Source organism: Cynocephalus volans, chromosome 1 (genome assembly GCF_027409185.1).
Source record: "Cynocephalus volans isolate mCynVol1 chromosome 1, mCynVol1.pri, whole genome shotgun sequence".
Lineage (NCBI taxonomy): Eukaryota > Metazoa > Chordata > Mammalia > Dermoptera > Cynocephalidae > Cynocephalus > Cynocephalus volans.
In genome coordinates this window covers 148,039,125-148,058,106 of record NC_084460.1, presented here as the reverse complement: position 1 = coordinate 148,058,106, position 18,982 = coordinate 148,039,125, and the positions used below count along the sequence as shown (strand labels likewise).

The following is an 18,982-nucleotide window of genomic DNA, read 5'->3' as shown; positions in this document are numbered from 1 at the left end:
TGTCGGGCTTTAAAAACTAACGCCACCTTAAGTGACATTACAAGTGGATCAACATGGCAGCCTAAGACGGCACCGGGAGGAAGTAGGGTGGGAGTGTCTGAGGGAACCTTGCCTTAGCCCTTATTGGCCGCACTTGTGAACACTGCGTGATTGCAATAGCTAGGCATTGAGACAGGATGCATGCTCTTGTAACCCTTAAGCTGATTGGAGGATGTAAAAAACCTGCCTTCACCATTTGCCTTTAAAAGCAAGTGCTTGTGTGATAATAAACGGAACTGCTCGACAGAACCCCCGCCGCATCTGAGTGTCCTTTAACCAGGCTGTTTTTGAGGGGCCGGTGGTGTGCTCACCTCTCTTCACGGCTCTCTTCCCCCGTCTCCTTCCAAAGGGGACAGGAGGGAAAGAGGAATCCCGTGTTGTTCGCTCGCCCACCAAAAGGAACAAGGCTAGGGCTGTTCGGGTTGGCCAGTGGCGGACCCTACAGGCAGCCGGGACTTTGAGGTGTTTCAGACCACCCTCAGGAACTGTAAAGCTACATGACTACACCAATTATATGGCTACGCCAATTGTCTAGCTGAGACTATTGTCGGACTTCTGCTGACATAGCCAGTTATATTGTTAAAGCAATACATAACTAAACCCAAAACATTTCATTATTTTAGTGATACTAAATTTCCACCTGTATTGTCAGGGCTAGGGCTCAGACCCTTCAAACCCATTGTACAGAGTGGGTTCCCAGACCCCTCACATGCAGGTCCACGCTCTAGGTAATTGGGAAAGGTCCCGGGAGCCACTGGCTAGATGACAGGAGCTCAGTCCTCAGTTCTCAGCTTCCTCGGCATTGGCTTACAGTAGCAGCAGCAACAGCAGCAGCCTCCTGGAGTGTTCCAGGGGCCCTAGCAGCAACAGCTTGCAGCAACAGCCTCCGGCAGCAGTACCGGCCTCCTTCATGGCCCTTCCCGTGAGGCATCCAGGGGGCAAGGGGCACTGTGGATCTGAACCACTTATCCTTTATACTTAAGTCCATAACCCAGGACACCTGGGTGCACATGTGCAATTACAGTAGCCAAGAAACACCTGGGCACACATGCATATTTACATCAAACGCTCAGCAATATTCTGAACATCTGAGGGGCCCTGACCATTTTCCTTCACTTTCCCTACAGGAACCTACCCAAGTATACCCTGCTCTGCCAAGAGCACACAGCCCTGTTGCTGCACTTGGCCTTCCTGGTGGGCATGTATGGCCAGATGAACATCAATACCCAGATCTCTGAGGCCTTGAAGATTGTGCACATGGAGGCTATAGAGAAAATGAAATATAAATGGTCAGGGTCCCTTGGGGGTTTGGAGTCTTGCCAAGCATTTGATGTAAATATGCACGTGTACCCAGGTGTTCCTTGGTTATTGTCTAATGTAATTGTGCATGTGCACCAAGGTTATCGGACTTAAGTATAAAGGATGAGTGGCTCTTATCCGCAGGGAGGCCACCACTGATGCCATGGAAGCTGAGGACTGAGCTTTTGTTGTTTGCCAATGGCTCTCAGGATCTTTCCCAATTACCTAGTTTGGACCTGCGTGTGAGGGGTCTATGACCCAGTCTGTACAATGAGTTTGAAGGGTCTGTGAGCCCTAGCCCTAGCAATACAATCAGAAAACTTAATGTAACTAAAATAATGAAACATTTTGGCTTTAGTTATGAATTGCCTAGCCATACAATTGGCGTTGTCATGTAGCAATGCAGAGGCCCTGATGTGAACCTGCAGCAGCCTGAGCCAAACACCAGCCCTATAACAGCCCCAGGTCTGTCAGCACATTGTTAGGGTTCCAAGGCCAAGACCAGGAGGCCTGGCCAACTAGTGGTCTTATCCAGGAGGAGGTGAGGGCACTGACCCACTTTGAGGCTGGGCAGGGGCTGGGAGCAGCACAGTTGTGGCTCCCAGGCCAGCTGCTGCCATGGGGGGTGACTGTCTGCCAAGACCTGGCCAGCTTTCAGGTCACAGCTGTGCTGCAGAATGACAGGAGGACATGGCCCAGCCAGGAGGGGAGGCTGGTGTCCCTTGGAGGCATGGTGAGAGGATGGTTTTAAATGAAACATTCTCAATTCAAAAAATAAAAATAAAAAATGACCATAAGAAAAAGGACACAGACTCACGATGAATGCAGCCTCTTTAGGTTGGGATGGCCTACTTCCATTCTTCTTATTACTTGGGAAGAAAATGAACCCCAATCTCCTTTAAGAGATTATTGCTTGGAACTTCTCACATGCAGCTCTATTTAATACTTGAGTGTAATACCTGGTTTTAGCGAGATTTGGATTACCTGGGGAAAATTTTAATAGACCAGTGCTCGGACTTTACCCACACCCAGTTAAATTTAACCAGTTAATACCAGTCAATTTAACCAGTGAGATAAATGTGCCTTATTTTAAAAAAGCTCTCCAAGAAGACTAACGTGAAGTTCAGGTTGAGAAACCCATTCCTCCAAGTGTTCTATTTGGTCTATTCACTATCGGGATAATGTCTTGGCTGAAATAATTGTTAATAAAAAGAGGACCATAGGATCTGCTAAAGAAGAAAAAGATTTTATTTTCCAGGGAAAAAAGTAATCTGCAGATTTGGGAAACGCAGCCTTCTATAACAGGCTGAACATAAGTGACTCCGTTTTCTCAAACTTGCGAATTAGAAAGTTTTTTCCTTCCTCTTGTAACCTGAACTGCATAGCTTGAAGCTGGACATTAGAATACAATGATTCTTGTTCGCATGTGTACAGAAAGTGAAAGTAAATAGTCAGGGTCCCTCAGATGTTCAGAATCTTGCTGAACATTTGATGTAAATATGCACGTGTGCCCAGGTGTTCCTTGGTTATCATTTAATGTAATCGTGCATGTGTGCCCAGGTGTTCTATTGGTTGTCTGATTCCACCCAGGTGTTCCTGGGTTATCAGACTTAAGTATAAAGGACAAATGGCTCTGACGCACAATGCTCCCTGCCCCCAGGATGCCCTAGGGAGGGCACTGCTGCTGGATGCTGTTGCTGCCAGTGCCCTGGGAGGCCACCTCTGCCGCTGCTGCTGAAGACTAAGCTCACTTTGGAATGAGCCTGTCAACTCACCAACAGCTCCCGGGATCTTTCCCAGTTACCTAGTTCATGACCTGCATGTGAGAGATCTGTGACCCAGTCTATACAACAGGATTGAAGGGTGTGAGCCCTACTAGCCCGACACCATGATTGCTAAAACATAATGGCTTTTGCTCACACTGTACACAGAAAAATTATAGAAGAAATTAACCCAGGTGGTCATTCTTTACTAGCTTACTAATTAGATATTTTTGAGGCTAGCAGGAACAGAATCCATGACTTGACTTCGTGGCAGATGGTCACCATGAATCAGCTCCCACCTAAGAAGTTACTTGATGTTTATCTGTAATTTTATGATTATGCCTGCACATCCCTGCTTAGATCATCATGAATCAGCCCCCTACCACCTGTCCCTATAAAACCCTTTGGCAAGTCTGGGAAAAGCAGAGATAGTCTTTGAGACATGAGTCCGCCATTTCTGCAGGCTGACAGCTTCCTGATTAAAGCCTACCTTTCCTTACACCAACAGTTGTCTCTCAATTATTGGCTAATGAGTGGAGAGCAAACGGACCTTTGGAGTTTTGGTAACACTTCCTCAGGACTGAAGATAAGTGCTCCCCCCGGGAAGGGGAGGAGGCTGGTATTTACTCCTTCTAGGATTAGGTTTACATACATATTTAAGGAATCTAGAGGAAATGCTACAACTACTTATGGCAAAGGCCATACACATGTGCAGCAAGTGACCATATATGTAATTATAAGGCACAAAACATGGGTTATTGCACAGACTCCATAGACCAGCCATGGCTGGTTTGATGAGGCCTCTCTTAGAAGAAGAGAGGGGAGAATACCCATGGAGTCTATTTTTCATCTCATTGGAGACACTATGCATCCTCAGAAATGAGAAGGGAGGTCAGCATCAAGGCACCAGGTGTCCCACAGTGGTCAATGAGAAGATTTTTCAGCCATAGCTGATTAGGCCTTATCTTCTAAGAGCTGATTTTGCTTAGTTGCCGAAAAGGAAAACCTTAACAATTAATAAGATGCATAATTGCAGGCTGAGAAATATGTATGTACCCTTTTCCTCCCACTGCAGCCATTTGGTTTTGTTTAAAAATTTGAGTGTGTCTTTAGCTACAGAATCCATTTTGTTTGTCTTTTAGGGTATATTTTAACATAATCATTCCTGACTTAGAAATTAACATTGAAAACATTTAAGTTTTTTCTCTAACTCAAGTTGTGAAAATGAGCTTCCATTGTGGAATTTTTTTTGTTGTGATGTTTTTCAATAGTTAGTTAAAAATGAGTTTATTTTAAAAGTCAAAATAATGAGCAGTAGTATTCTAAAATGATATTGTAACACCTCCCACTAAGTCAGACGTGGTCAATGGAAAATTTCCATTTTAATGAAAAATGATATGTGTACGTGTGTGTTTATAAATATAAAATTAGAAAAGACAAATGTCATATTGTGGCAATAAATGGATTCAAAGATATAAGATATCTCTTTAATCTTGTGTGATGTTTACTAATTTCAAATGTTTCAAAAAACATTGGCCATTATACAATTCAGTGTGTCCCATATAAGAAATCATATAATAATTCCCCCCTTAGAATTTAGCATAAGAAAATATTTGTGTACTTTAGAACAGTAAGAACATTTTCATATTGAAAATTATATAATTTTATTTTATTTGCCTATTTTTGTGTTGAAGTATAGGCCTTTTATCTATTTCTTGGATGTCATTATAATTTAAGATTAGCACTTTGTCAATGATATGAGTTGCATATATTTTCCTCAATTTGTCATTTGTTCTTTTCACATTAATATTTTTTGCTATGCAGAGTTTTGATTTTTAGGTACTCCATGTTTTTAATTTTCATGATATGGAGTTGCAGAGAATATATTTTTATGTTGCACCATTTGGCATTCTAAAAAAATCTTGGGACCTGTTCTAAAGGGAAGCCTTAGAAGTTAATTTACAATGGAAAGAATCCCAGATAGATTTACCAGACTCTGGAGTATCATTTACATTTCAAAGAGGGCAGAGACCTGGGACTGTAAAGATATCCCTGGTCTGCAAAAGTGAAAACAGTATTCTTATCTTTTCCCACAAGAGATTTATTTACATCCCAAAAGATATGAGAATCAGGTTTTTTTTTTTTTTTTTTTTTTTCTACTTCAAGTAAGGGAGAAGGACAGTGGGTTTATTAGTACCCAGATTTATTTTTGGTGTTTCTCACCTACAGTACAGACCTCTATTACACGGAGGTTCTCATCACATTGTCCTAGGGGTAAGAATTAGGGCAAAGGTGAGTCAGTGCAACTATTATTATATAAATAATAATTAATCTGTTTCTTTTCCAAAAACCTATGTGCATTCAGTTATTATTAATAAATATGAATATTACACATTTACATTTCTTTTGATTAATAATTAAAAATAGTGTCTCCAAAGTTACAGCATTTTGCCCATGGTTTCATAGTTTTTAAGTCTTTATGTTTCTGATTAATTTGTAGTTTTCTTAACATACAATGTGAGGTAAATATTTAACTATACATTTTTACTCATGGCTGCCAGGTTGGCCTAACAAAATTTGTTAAAGTTTCTATTCCATATTCCTCTGTGATGTTTATTTCTAATTGTTTTACAAGAACACGGTGGGATCTGACACTGAGGCACCTGAAGCACATCCTGGGAATATCCTCAGCTTGTACCTCATGGTACAGCTGAACAGCTCCAGCCCCCAATCCAGAAGTTTGGTCAGTCTCCTCATTCTTCCTTCCTCCCTCAATCCTTTTTTCTCCATTTTTTTTCCTTCCACCTTTTTCTTTGTTTCTTTTTTATTTTCTTTTTAAATTTGTTTTCTTTTACACACTGATTGCATTCCACAGATTTTGACATATTTTTAGTATCATTCAGTTCCAACTATTAGAATTATATTATTTTGTCTTTGACCTATGGACTATTTAGTGTGCGTTGCATAATATTCAAATAGTTGAGGTTTTTCTATGTACCTATTGCTATTAGTTTCTAATTTAATTGCATTGGAGTCAGAGAAGTTACTTTGTATAATTCTAGTCCTTTTAAATTTACTGATAGTTGTTTTATAGCCTAGCATATGTGCTTTTTTGGTGAATGTACGTTGAAAAAAATTGAATATTGCAGTTGAGTGTAGTGTTCTATAAATGTCAGTTAGAACAAGATATTTCATAATATTTTAAGTCTTTTATATTCTTACTAATTTCTTGACTATATATTCTATCTACTGCCAGAAGACAGGTATTAACATAACCTGTTGTGACTAAGAACTTGTCTATTTCTCTCTTTAATTCTGTCAATGTTTATGCCTTTTGAAACTGTGTATTAGGCATTATAATACATTCATAATTTTATATCTTCCTGGTAAAATATTTTTATTATCATTTTGAAATGCCCTTCTTTGTCATCAAGTTTATTTTAATTGACACTGAAGTAGCAACTTCAGCCTTTTCATTCTAACACTATGCAAGATCTATCTTTTTTCATTTATTTAATTTCAACTGATAAATTTAAAATTGCTCGAGCATTAATAACTGGGGTCAGCTAAATTGCCAAGGCCCTGGGATGTCAGGTATGTGGCAGTAGTCATGTCCCCCACATCCTGGAACATTGCTAAACAGTTTACTTTAGACATAAAAATCCTAACATGGTGTTGGCTCATAGAGCTATAAATTAATCTAAAGAATGTTGAAATGGATGATTGTGACTCTTACTTATAAATTTAGCATTTGTTTAAAGAGCAAGATGTAACCATTCACCAATCACTAACACATCATGCAAGACAACTGATGTAAAGCCTGATTAAGGGTTTTTTTTTCCCTCTTCTCCTCTTTTTGCCTCCCCATTTGTGATTCTAAATATATTGAAGCTCTGGCTGTACTTCAGAGCACTTCCCAAGCCAATGTGAAGGTGTTTTCCTGGGCTGCAGTCACTCATGTTGTCTCAAATCAATTCTTTGTTGTTTAAGCTGTGCCTCACTTTCCTTCCCCCAGGTTTGCCATTTTAGTATTTTTAAGTGTTTTTCTTTGTTTTGATGTATCTGTTCTTGTCGGGTCCGCCACTGGCCGACCAGAACAGCCCTAGCATCATTCCTTTTGGTGGGCGAGCAAATGGCCTGGATTCCTCTTTCCCTCCGGTCCCCTTTGGAAGGAGACGGGGGGGGAAGAGAGCCATGAAGAGAGGTGAGCACAGCTGCCGGCCCCAACCAGCCCGTTAAAGGACACTCAGATGCCGCGGGGGTTCTGTCGAACAGTTCCGTTTATTATCACACAAGCACTTGCTTTTATAGGCAGATGGGGAGGGGAGGTTTTAACATAATCCTATCAGCTTAAAGGTCAAGAGCATGCATCCTGTCTCAATGCCTAGCTATTGCAATCACTCAGTGTTCAGGAGCGGGGAAGCGCGTATTTGGCCAATAAGGGCTAAGGCAAGGTTCCCGCAGACACTCCCACCCTACTTCCTCCCGGGGCTGTCTTAGGCGGCCACATTAATACGCCCTTGTGGGCCCATAATGGTGCCGCTTGTAATGTCACTTAAGGTGGCGTTAGTTTTTAAGGCCCGATGTGTTCTCTTTTTCATGCTCTCATATAATTTGTTGTTTATCAAAGTTCTATTTTAATGTATCTATTGGCATTTTAGCTATTCCTCTAGGTATTATACAATGCATCCTTAACTTTTCATCGTCAGCTTATAGTTAACATTGTACCAATTCAAGTAAAAGCTAAAAACTACTTGCAATTATTTAGGGTCTTTTCTTCCCCACGTTGATGTTATAATAATTGTATGTACAGTAATCCCCGTCTTATTCAAGTGGCTACATCCCAAGACCCCCAGTGGATGCCTGAAAACACAAATAGTACCAAATCCTATGTATATAATGTACATTTTTTTTCCTTCTTTACCATTTAACAGATAAAAAATAATTGTTCTTATAGTAGATTTTAGTTACCTCATCATAGGATTTTTTTTTCCCTTTCTCATTAAGCTGAGAACTTTTTATCTTTTCATTTAAAGAAAGCTCTTTAAAAAAAAAAAGGAAGCACTTTACAGCTTTTCTTTAGCATATTCAAATTGCCAGCATCACTACCCTTGCACTTTGGGGCCACTAGTTAAATAATATAAAGGTTTTTTGAACACAAGCTTTGCAATATTGCAACAGTGGATCTGACAACCTAGATAGCTACTAAGTGACTAACGGGCAGGTGGCATATACAGCATGGATATACTGGACAAGGGGATGATTTCCACCTCAGGCAGAGTGGAAGAGATTTCAGCATCTTATTCAGAATAGCACACAACTTAAAACTTATGAACTGTTTATTTTTGGAATTTTCTATTTGATATTTTCAGACCTCAGTTGACTCTGGTAATTGAAATTGTGGAAAGTAAAATCACAAATAAGGAGGGACTACTGTTTTATAATTTCAAACATTTTTTTAAAAACATAAAATGCTATTTTAAGTTTTTGTTTTTAAGCAATAGTAGTTATTTTAACTGACCTAAAGAAATATAGTGTTTCAACACTTTCCCAGGTATTTTACATTCCTTTTTCTCTTCATTCCTCAAGATACAAGCTATGCTCTGGTATCATTTATCTTTACCTGAAGATCTTTGTCTACCTTTTGGGGGGCTACTGTGGATTGAATTTGTGCTCCCCAAAGTCCATGTATTAGAAACTTATACCCCCCCCACCCTTGACAGTGTTAAGAGAATGGGAAATACTATTATGGTAATTGAAAGGTGGGGTCTTGAAGAGATAATTAGATTGTGAGGTAAATGGAATAATTTGATGGTTTAATGGTGGTCATGGGTGTGGTTCTGAAGGCTTTAAAAGGAGAGCATATGAGGAGCTATACCTCCCTCTGCTCCATCATCTGCCACGTTAGACCTGTGCATCACTGTCACCACCACCAAGGCCCTCACCAGATGTGTTCCCTAGACTTGGGACTTCCCAGCCTCTGAAACCATAAGCAATAAATTTTGTTTTCTTTGCAAATTCCCAAGTTCTAGGTATTTTGTTATAACAGAAAAAGACTAATAAAAAAAATTGGTACCAGGGAAGTGAGGTGTTGCTTATAACAAATACTTGAAGATATGAAAGTGGCTTTGGAACTGGACATTGAGGAGAGGCTGGAAGAATTTGGAGGAGGCAGGTAGAAAAAGCCTGGCTGCTGGTGGGAGTTTTGAAGAAAACCAGGGAAGGCTTGGAACTTCTTAGACACTGGTTAAATGGTGGTGACCAGAATGATAATAGAAATACGAACAGTAAAGGCCATTGAGAGAAGGTCTTAGATGAAAATGAGAGGGAGCTTATTGGAAACTAAAGCAGTGATCTTCTTGTTATGAAGTTGCAAGGAACTTGCTGTCTACATTCTGTTCATGCCCAAAAGTTTCATAGAACATGGAACTTAAACATGCTGACCCAGAACATTTGGCAGAAGAATTTTCTAAGCATCAAAGGATTCAGGAAGCTGCATGGCTACTTGCAACAGCCCATGCTGAGTTATGGCAGAAAAGGCATGATATGAAGCCACAATCTGTAATTCAAAAGAAAGTAAAGGGTGCACAACAACATTATAGAATGTAAAAAAAAATAAAATTTTAAATAAAACAAACAAACAAACAAACAAAAAAACAAAAGAAAGTATTGGGTAAGAAGTTGTAAAACTTTCAGCCTGGCCATGAAAGCAAGGGTGTAGCCCAGCAACCATTTGCTAAAGAGGTTAGTAGAGAAGAAAGGGATTATCAAGAGAAGAGAAAAAAGACCTTGAAGGCATTTCAGAGATCTTTGAGGCTGCCTTTTCCATTAGAGGACTATGGAGACGAAATGGTCTTGGGGAACAGGCCTGAGGTGCCCTCCATGGGCTCACTGCCAAGGGTCTTCTCAGGAAGCTGCTTCCGACATCAGCACCTTAATTGCTCCAGCCATGTCTAAATTGCCTCCAGATGTGGCTGGACCCACTGCTTTAGAAAATACAAGCTAGAAGCCTTGGCAGTGTCCATGTAGTGTTCAGTCTGCAGGCTTGCAGAATGCCAGAGCTGTGGAAGCTTGGGAGCCTCCATGCTGATTTTGAAGCATGTATGGAAAAGCATGGGGCTCCAGAAGAGATCTGTTGCAGAGGCATAGTCACTGCATAGAACCTTCACTAGATAGATGCTGAGAAGTAATGTGGGGTTAAAGCTGCAGCAGAAAACCCCCACCAAGACCATGCCTAATGGAGTTATAGGAGCAGGACTGCCATAGAGACCTCAGACTTGTGGAGTTATCAGAGTTGAACACCAGTCTGGAAGAAGGGAAATGTGGCCCGAGACCAGGAAAGTCATAGGAGTAGAGCTGCCCATGGACTTGGGGACCCAACCCCCACATCAGCGTGCAGAGGATGTCAAACATGGAATCAAGGTACATGATTCGCCAGCTTTGAGGTTTGATGCCTGCCCTGCTGAGTTTTGGACTTGCTTAAGGGCCTGTTATTCCCTTTTTTTTTTTTTTGGCTTATTTCTTCCTTTTGGAATGGAAATATGTACCCTGTGTTTGTCCCACCACTGTCTCTTGGAAGTAGGTAACTTATTTTGATTTCACAAATGGGACTTGAACTTTGAACTTTTAATTTGAAACAACACTTTGGGGATGGAAGGAATTTACCTATGAGAAGGACATGAACTTTGGGGACTAGGGGCAGAATGCTGTGGATTTAATTTTTGTCCCCCAAAGTCTATGTGTTAGAAACTTAACCCTACCATAACAAGAAAAGGGTGGGAAATACTATTATGGTTATTGAAAGGTGGGGACTTGAAGAGGTTGTGAGAGATTATGAGGACCATGCCCTAGTGAATGGAACAAACTGATGGTCTAATGGTGGTAGTGGGTGTGGTTCTGAAAGCTTTAAAGGGAGAGCACATGAGGAGCTCTCTCTCTCTGCTCTGCCATCTGCCATGTGAGACCTCTGCCCCTGCGTCACTGTCACCACCAATAAGGCCTTTACCAGATGTGTTACCTGGATTTTGGACTTCCCAACCTCCAACTGTAAGCGATAAATTCCATTTTCTTCGCAAATTACCAAGTTGCAGGTATTTTGTTATAAGCAATAGAAACGGACTAATGGGAGGGGAGAGGGATGGGTACTGGTCTGCTAGCAACAAATTCAATTTTTATTCATTTGAAAAATGTCCTTATTTTACTTTATTTAGTGAAGGATATTTTCATTATATATAGAATTCTGGATTTTTTTTCCCCCTTAAGGAATTTTTATTTCTTATATAGTTTCTGTTGTAACTCATCCCTCATTCCTATTGTTGCTTCCTTGGAGAAAGAGCATTTTATTTTGCTCACTCAATTAGGATTTCTCTTTTCCTTTGTTTTCTGAAGTCTTTCTATGATGTATCTATGTATGGATTGGAAATTGTTAGACATCCTTCCTGTACTTCATAGAGACCTTTGTTTATTTGACTTAGAGAATTTTATCTTCTGTGTTTCTGGAATTCCAATTGCCATAATAATACTAAATCTTTGCACTAACTTCCATATGTCTTTTATACACTTTCTGAATTTCCAGCAGTTTATCTTTCTGTGCTTCAATCTGAATACTTATCTTCCAGGTTTTTTTTTTATGTCTACTGAGTCAATACTTCTTAATTATATTTGTAATATTTCTTCAATTCTAGAATTTGTTAACTCTTTATTGATTGCAGTTGACTGTGAAATTATTCTTCATTCTTGAACATATTAGTTATTGTTACATAAATTCCCAGTATAATATTTCTAATATCAAGTTACTGAAGATACGTCTCTATGTTTTTACTAGATATATGATATAATATGCAAATGACATATATCAAGTATATGGATATGGATATCTATCTTTATATCTACCTATCTTTAATGAGAGAAGAGTACCACTAATATCTGTTTTAGTAATTTAAATATTTACTTTAATAAAAAATTAAGCAAGGTAATCTTTTGTAGTATCTTTTAAAAGTCGACTACTTCAGGATAAGTACTAAACCACCATTTCTATTTTCTTAGTAGATTGAGGAGATATCCATACTTGATAATTGTAAACTGCAATTATGTATGACAAAACTGTATATGTTTGTATCATATCTTTACTATTACCAACAACTTTAAATGTGAAATACATTATTTTATACTACACTACCTATGGCTATTTTGTTATACTATTTATTTTTTCCTACTCAAAGGCAATATAAAGCTAACAGAAGCAACGGGTGTGTATTATTGAGAATTTCAAGTTTAAGATCTCACTTTTCTTTAAAGCACAAGCAATCTAGCTAGCTTCTATATTTGAAGTTATACCCTGACCAACCTGAGTTTCAAATTTGTACACAGCTCACCCAAAATAATGATATTGGTAACAACAACTTCATGCTTTATGGGGCTTGTGGGAAAAAAAGGAAAGCACAATCAATCCTCTTTCATGAGATGTTGAGCCCTGTAGGCTTCCTTCAAAGAAGTTCTTTGTCCTCGTGTGGAAAGAGTAAAGAAAAGGAAGAAGGAAAGAAAGAGCCCTACTCCCTTATAATATAGGGTCGGTGAAAGTGATTCAGTGAGGCAGAAAGCTTCACTGCAAGTTTATGATACGGTCTTATAACAGGCAACACAGACAAAGTGAATTTCAAAGTTCTTAAAAAAACAAAAACAAAAACAAAAAACCCAACACTGGAGGGCCAAGTCAAGGGTTATACCCACAAAAATGAACAAACATGAAGACTTGAAAAAAAATTCCTGTACTAAATTAGTTTTATTAAATGGCCGTCTACTCATGTTGACCTCCTTTTGTGGTAACACTATCAAAAAATATTTTTTTCCCAAATGTATATATTTACAAATATTTGTACTCCAAAGCATGAAAACCAAATGTTCTAATTAGACAGAAGTAATCACCTTTCTCTAAAAAAAATAAACTGGGGATCCATGCTTCTAATATACCCTGCAGTTGTGTATGTGTGTGTGTCTGGCGTGGGGGGGTGTATGAATGTTTGTGTACAATATGTGCACAAGGCAAATGCATTTTGTGTATGTATATATATATATACACATACACATTTTGGCCTACAGTCTATTAGCCTATAGCATATTAATTTTAACACTGTCAACTTATAAAGCTTATGGTATTTCACATAAAAATCCATACTTTCAGCTTCTCTTGGATTGAATAAATATGTTAAAATGCCAGGCCAGCAATCTTATGTGAAAATAATTGGCTGAAACTTAGCTCTCTTTAGACTGAGTGTTCACACTCCTCTACCATAAGGTTTTTATTTCTCTTATTGTCTCTCAGATGTGGGGTGTCAGTTATATTTTGTGACAGTTTGGATTATTTGATTAGAAACTTATTCACTCATGTCTTTATTAAATGTGGAAAAAATTAAAAAGACTGGTAGTCCATCTATTTCAGATAAGTGGTAATAAGAGCAGATCTTAGTAAATGTAAAAAATATTTATACCTTTTTTATATACAAGTTGTGTTATTGTGAGAAGAGTAAAGACACTGTTTAAAAAATAAGCTACAATATGATGCATGCCACAATTCAGAAATGTCATATGACAAAAAACCCAAAATTAATTAAATAGCTAATACAGCATTGTTTATTTCTGATGTCATGGTGCACATTAGTTCTTCCCTTTGGACACCAATAACTTAATCTTTTCAAGTTCTGGGAACTTAACGTATTATCATTACCATGTATGATATATACCTAAGAAAGCTGAAATACATATAATCATTTTCTTAGCCGCTCTGGTTGCCAGAGTTTGGGCATGTGATTTGGGCTCCATTTGTCAGATGTACTATCTCAGACTCTGTATCAACAAAAAAGGATTAAATTATTTGGGAATGATTAATACTTCTTTCTGTTGATCAGGTTAGTCGCAGCAAGACTGACTTTCTGAGGTGGCATGTTCTCAGGCTAGTGGCTGGTCTACTGCTACTAGTATCAGTAGGACAACATCTAGTTTGCAGTGCAGACAGTCATGGTTTCCTCACCTGACTGTTTTGGGCTGTGATTTGGGACATTATTAACTGACGCTACAAGCTCAATTAGCTGAAGTTAGTTTCTGTTATTTTAAATTAGAGCCCTTAAAGACAGCCCAAATTGGTGCCAAGACCTTTTCAGATTCAAGGGAAATCTTCGTTAGTTACCTGGACTGACAGTGAGAAAAATAGAAGTACTATTAAGGAATGGGATTCTGGTAGTAAAATAGTAAACCAAGTGTTTTTGCAGGAGAGTATGATGAAGGGAGACAGGATTAAATGAACTGTAGGTTTAATCAAGACAGTGACGACCATGAACTATGAGTAAGGAGGGAATGAAGTGGGAGGTGTAGAGGACTGTAATTCAGGTTGGTTTGAGATCTATTAGTCATGTTTTAGAGGAAGTTATTGGTTGGAAAAAAATGGTTCTATTTAAAGAGTAGAATATTTTATTTGATATATCTGTATATTTACAATTCTCTTCTGCTAACATTTGTTGTATTGATGCCATGCATTTTACCTGTACATATGTTATAAATCCAATATTACAGTATTATTTTTTGTTTAAACACCGAATAATATTTTTAAAGAGATTTAAATACCATGAAAAAAGTTATATACTTACCCATGCAGTTACCATTTCTGTTGTTCTTCATTTCTTTGTGAGGATTCATATGTATATGTATCATTTTTCTTCTTCCTGAAGGATTTATTTTGACATTTCTTGTAGTACAGATCTGCTGGATTGTTTTTTCTATGTCTGAATTTGTATGATTTCTTTCAGCTTTTGCTGGTCTGAGAATGTCTTAATTTTGTCTTGGGATTTGAAAGATATTTTCTTTTTCTCGCTCTCATTTTAAAGAAGTTGCTTCACAGTCTTCTCACTTGAATTGTTTCAAATGAGAAATCTGCTGTCATGTTTATCTGTACATAATGTGTCTTTTTCTCTGGATACTTTTAAGACATTTATTTATTACTGGTTTTAAGCAATTTAATTAAGATCTATTCTTCGTGTTTCTGTGCTTGACTTTGATTAAGCTTCTTGTATCTGTGGGTTTGTTATTTTTAATTTTTTTCTTACAGCTTTAACTTTAAAGCTATTGTTTTTATTAGTTATGAACATAAGGAAATAATTTTAAAATGTTCTTTCATTTTTGGTTTTAAAACTTTAAAGATAGGACTTTTCTTTTCAAAAGCAATAGTTTCCTTACTTTATGGTTTTTTTTTTTTTTTTTTTTTTTTAAAAGATGACCGGTAAGGGGATCTTAACCCTTGACTTGGTGTGGTCAGCACCACGCTCACCCAAGTGAACGAACCGGCCATCCGTATATGGGATCCGAACCCGGGGCCTTGGTGTTATTAGCACCGCACTCTCCCGAGTGAGCCACGGGCCGGCCCTGTTACTTTATGTTTTTGATTGCTTTCATATTTCTGTGTATGTGTGTTTTCAATTTAATGAGTCTTAATTGCTGGAATCATCTCAGAACCTTAGAGTTTTGTTTCTTACATCAGTGTTTCAGTGTCATTCACAGTCTGTAGCTAACTTCTCTTGTCTTATTTAAACTGGCTCTGCTGTAATGAAAAGAGAGTACTTTTATTGAATGTTTAGCTCAGACTATATAGAAGATTATTTTTGGAGAACTAAAAGTTCTCCAGAGTCAGCATAAATGTGTAAAATAATATTGTACCCAAAGTATATTGTTCCTGTGGCTCTTACTAACTTTCTCTCTTCTTACTATCTCAAAATGTAGTAACACCATGTGTATTGTCTAACACTGTATAACACTATTGGGAAATGTAATCTTAAAATAGATATGAAAAAAAGAAGTTCTAATGAGAATCCTCAGAATATACCTTGGAAAGTAATGCTCCTTTAGTAAGAAAAAGTTTTCTTTAATCAGTTAAGAATCTATGCCCCTAAAATAAATCTATAGTTTTAATGAGAAGTAATATAGTCACCCTCTATATAGTTCCATCTCCATTAATATCTCTCAAGATCACTTTTGTGCCTTAATTAACAATTCTTCTAGAGCCTGTCATATCTTTGATCAACACACCTACTGTCTAATGCTACCGAAAATTTGCATGTTCTTTTGTTTTTTGTTTTTTAGTGTGAAGTAGGATACTGTGATGATTAATTTTATGTGTCAACTTAACTTGGCCATGGGGTGCCCAGATATTTGGTCTAACATTATTCTGGGTGTTTCTGTAAGGATTTTTAAGATGAGTTTAACAATTAAATTGATAGACTGAGTAAAGCAGACTTCCCTCCATAACGTGAATGGGCTTCATTTAATCCATTGAGGTTTTCAACAGAACAAAAAGTCTATCACCTGAATTAGAGGGAATTCTTCCTGCTTGAAGCTGGAACATTAGCTTTTTTCTGCCTTTGGACTTGAACTAAAACACTGGCACTTCCTGGGTATCAAGCTTGCTGGCCACAGATCTTGGAATTCATCGGCCTCCATAACCAGACAGTTCCTTATAATCTCTCTCTCTCTCTCTCTCTCTCTCTCTCTCTCTATATATATATATATATATATATATATGCATGCACACACAAACACAGACACACATGCACCTTATTGGTTCTGTTTCTCTGAAGAACTCTGACTAATGCAAGCACAATCTTTAAACAAAATCTCACAGAATATAATTTTCATTCTTCAGCAACATTTTATAACTTAGCTGAATATAAAATTCCCAAATCCTCTTGAGGAGCTGTCAGCAAAAACTTTAAAAAATTTAATCAATATTAATCTTACCTTAAAAAGAAATAAAAAAGCAAAGCAATCTAGTTATGCAAAAATTAATTCCTAGAAAAAAAAAATCTGTAGCATGAAAGCCAGAAATATGAATTATGGACACTGAAAATTCAAATGTTCTTCCTTAAGATTGTGTTGAGCAGTAATGTAAAATATGATTTTTTTTTTTTTAAATTCTCTATGGTAACATCAGCAGCTTTGAGAAAATATAAAATGACTAGGGAACTTAGTTCCACCCCAACAGATAGGCAAGAGAAATACCTGCTGTTTCTCTTGGCACATATCATAGTAAAAAGTACCTGCCAGTAAAAGCTTGGAAGAATTTTTTAAATAGCAGAATTCTACCGACATTTATTTTCATATACTTTGGGGTTTTTTTGAAACAAATTAGTACGAAATTTTATAAGACATTGCTTTATGATGATAAAGGGTAATCAAAGAACTAATCTTATTCTGTATATATCTTTTGGAGGACTTGTAATATAAGATTTGTCACAAGTATATCAGAATTCCCAGTGTGACTGATAAAAATATGACCTTCATGCATAGTTTGGAGAAAACACAAATGTATGCTACTCCCATTTTTCCTAGAACAGGATTGCTCCTTTCATTCTGGTGACCACACCTTCCCTCAAAACTAACAAATGCACCATTAATTACAAAGATATGTTTATGTTCTAATGGTAATTACATTTTTTAAAAAACTACAACTCATATCATTTATCATGGATAATGGTGTTTGTATTAGTCCATTTCTGTTGCTTATAACAGAAATACCTGGAATTGGGCAATTTGTAGGGAAAAAAAAAAACCAAAAAACACTGCTTACAGTTTCTGAGGCTGGGAAGTCCAAAGTCCAAGGAACACATCTGGGCAGGGTCTTGTTTAGTGGTGGTTTTACAGCAATGCAGGGGTCTCACAGGGCAGAAAGTGACAGAGCAGAAAGAGAGAGACTCTCAAGCACTGTCCGTTTAAAGCCCCTCAGAACTATGCCCATGACCACCATTTTTAAACCATCAACTTAATCATCTCTGCAAGTCCCCACCTTTTGATTACCATAGCATTTCCCACCCTCAACAGTTACAGTGGGGATTAAGCTTCTAATATATAAAACTTGAGGGAAACGATTCAGTCCTTATCAGTGTCAATGTCTGGGTTATTATTAAAGATTTTGATGGTTTTTCTCTATTTACTTATACAGTTCTTACATTATGAACTAATTTATACCGAGTCATCTAGTCTATACCATATTTTATTTTGAGGGAAAAATAGTGCATTAATGTGAAAAAGGCAGTGACATGGTTCAGGTGGTCTTCCTTTCTACAAAATTTGTAAAATGTATCAAACCCCAACATTTATTCATTAAATCATATCATTAGAGATACTGTATGCTAAAACTTTATCCTTAGTCTTTTATCAAAATAGGAAAAGACTCTCAAGGTTTTTCCTATATATTGTTCTTATGATTACCTGGAATGTTTCATCTGCTCCTCATTTCCTACTGGGAACACCTCATGTCTCTTTCTCCCTCTTTAATTCCAGGTTAAAACTCTACTGCTTTGAAGATCTCTCAAGTAATAATAATAATAATAGTTCTTATCTCTAACGGACCTATTAATAAAATGTAAATGACACTGCAATATATTGTCTTTAACCCTATAAACAATTTTTCCATTTTGGCATTATTATTTTCACTTTTTAAAGAAGAAAATTGAGGGACAAAGCTTTTAAATATCAAAATCCGTAAAACATGATTCATGTTAATTTTTATTGTGGTGCTAACCTCTTCTAGCTCCCAGGACACTATTTGAGCACATATTCTCTTTCATTTAGTTAGCTCTGAGCTCCCACGAATATGGAAAATATGCTCTATTCATATTTCTAACAATATCATGCCTTTTTTAGAACCTGAAGTTTAGTATGTGGTTAACACATATATTGAATAAAAATGAAAGAACATAAAATGTATTTATAAGTCTGAAGTTTTTTAAAAAGTCTGAGTTGGAGTGACTTTGTCACTGCAAAGCCTTGTTAAAATATTTTAGACACAAGTTAATGTAAATTATTTTATTAATTATAAATATTTTTCTGTTTTTAAACGT

General features: G+C 37.3%; 1 pseudogene; it reads left to right on the top strand.

Annotated features, from left to right (window-relative positions):
* Nucleotides 1–18,982, top strand: part of LOC134360413 (integrator complex subunit 1-like) — a 49,491-nt pseudogene that overhangs the window by 23,198 nt on the left and 7,311 nt on the right.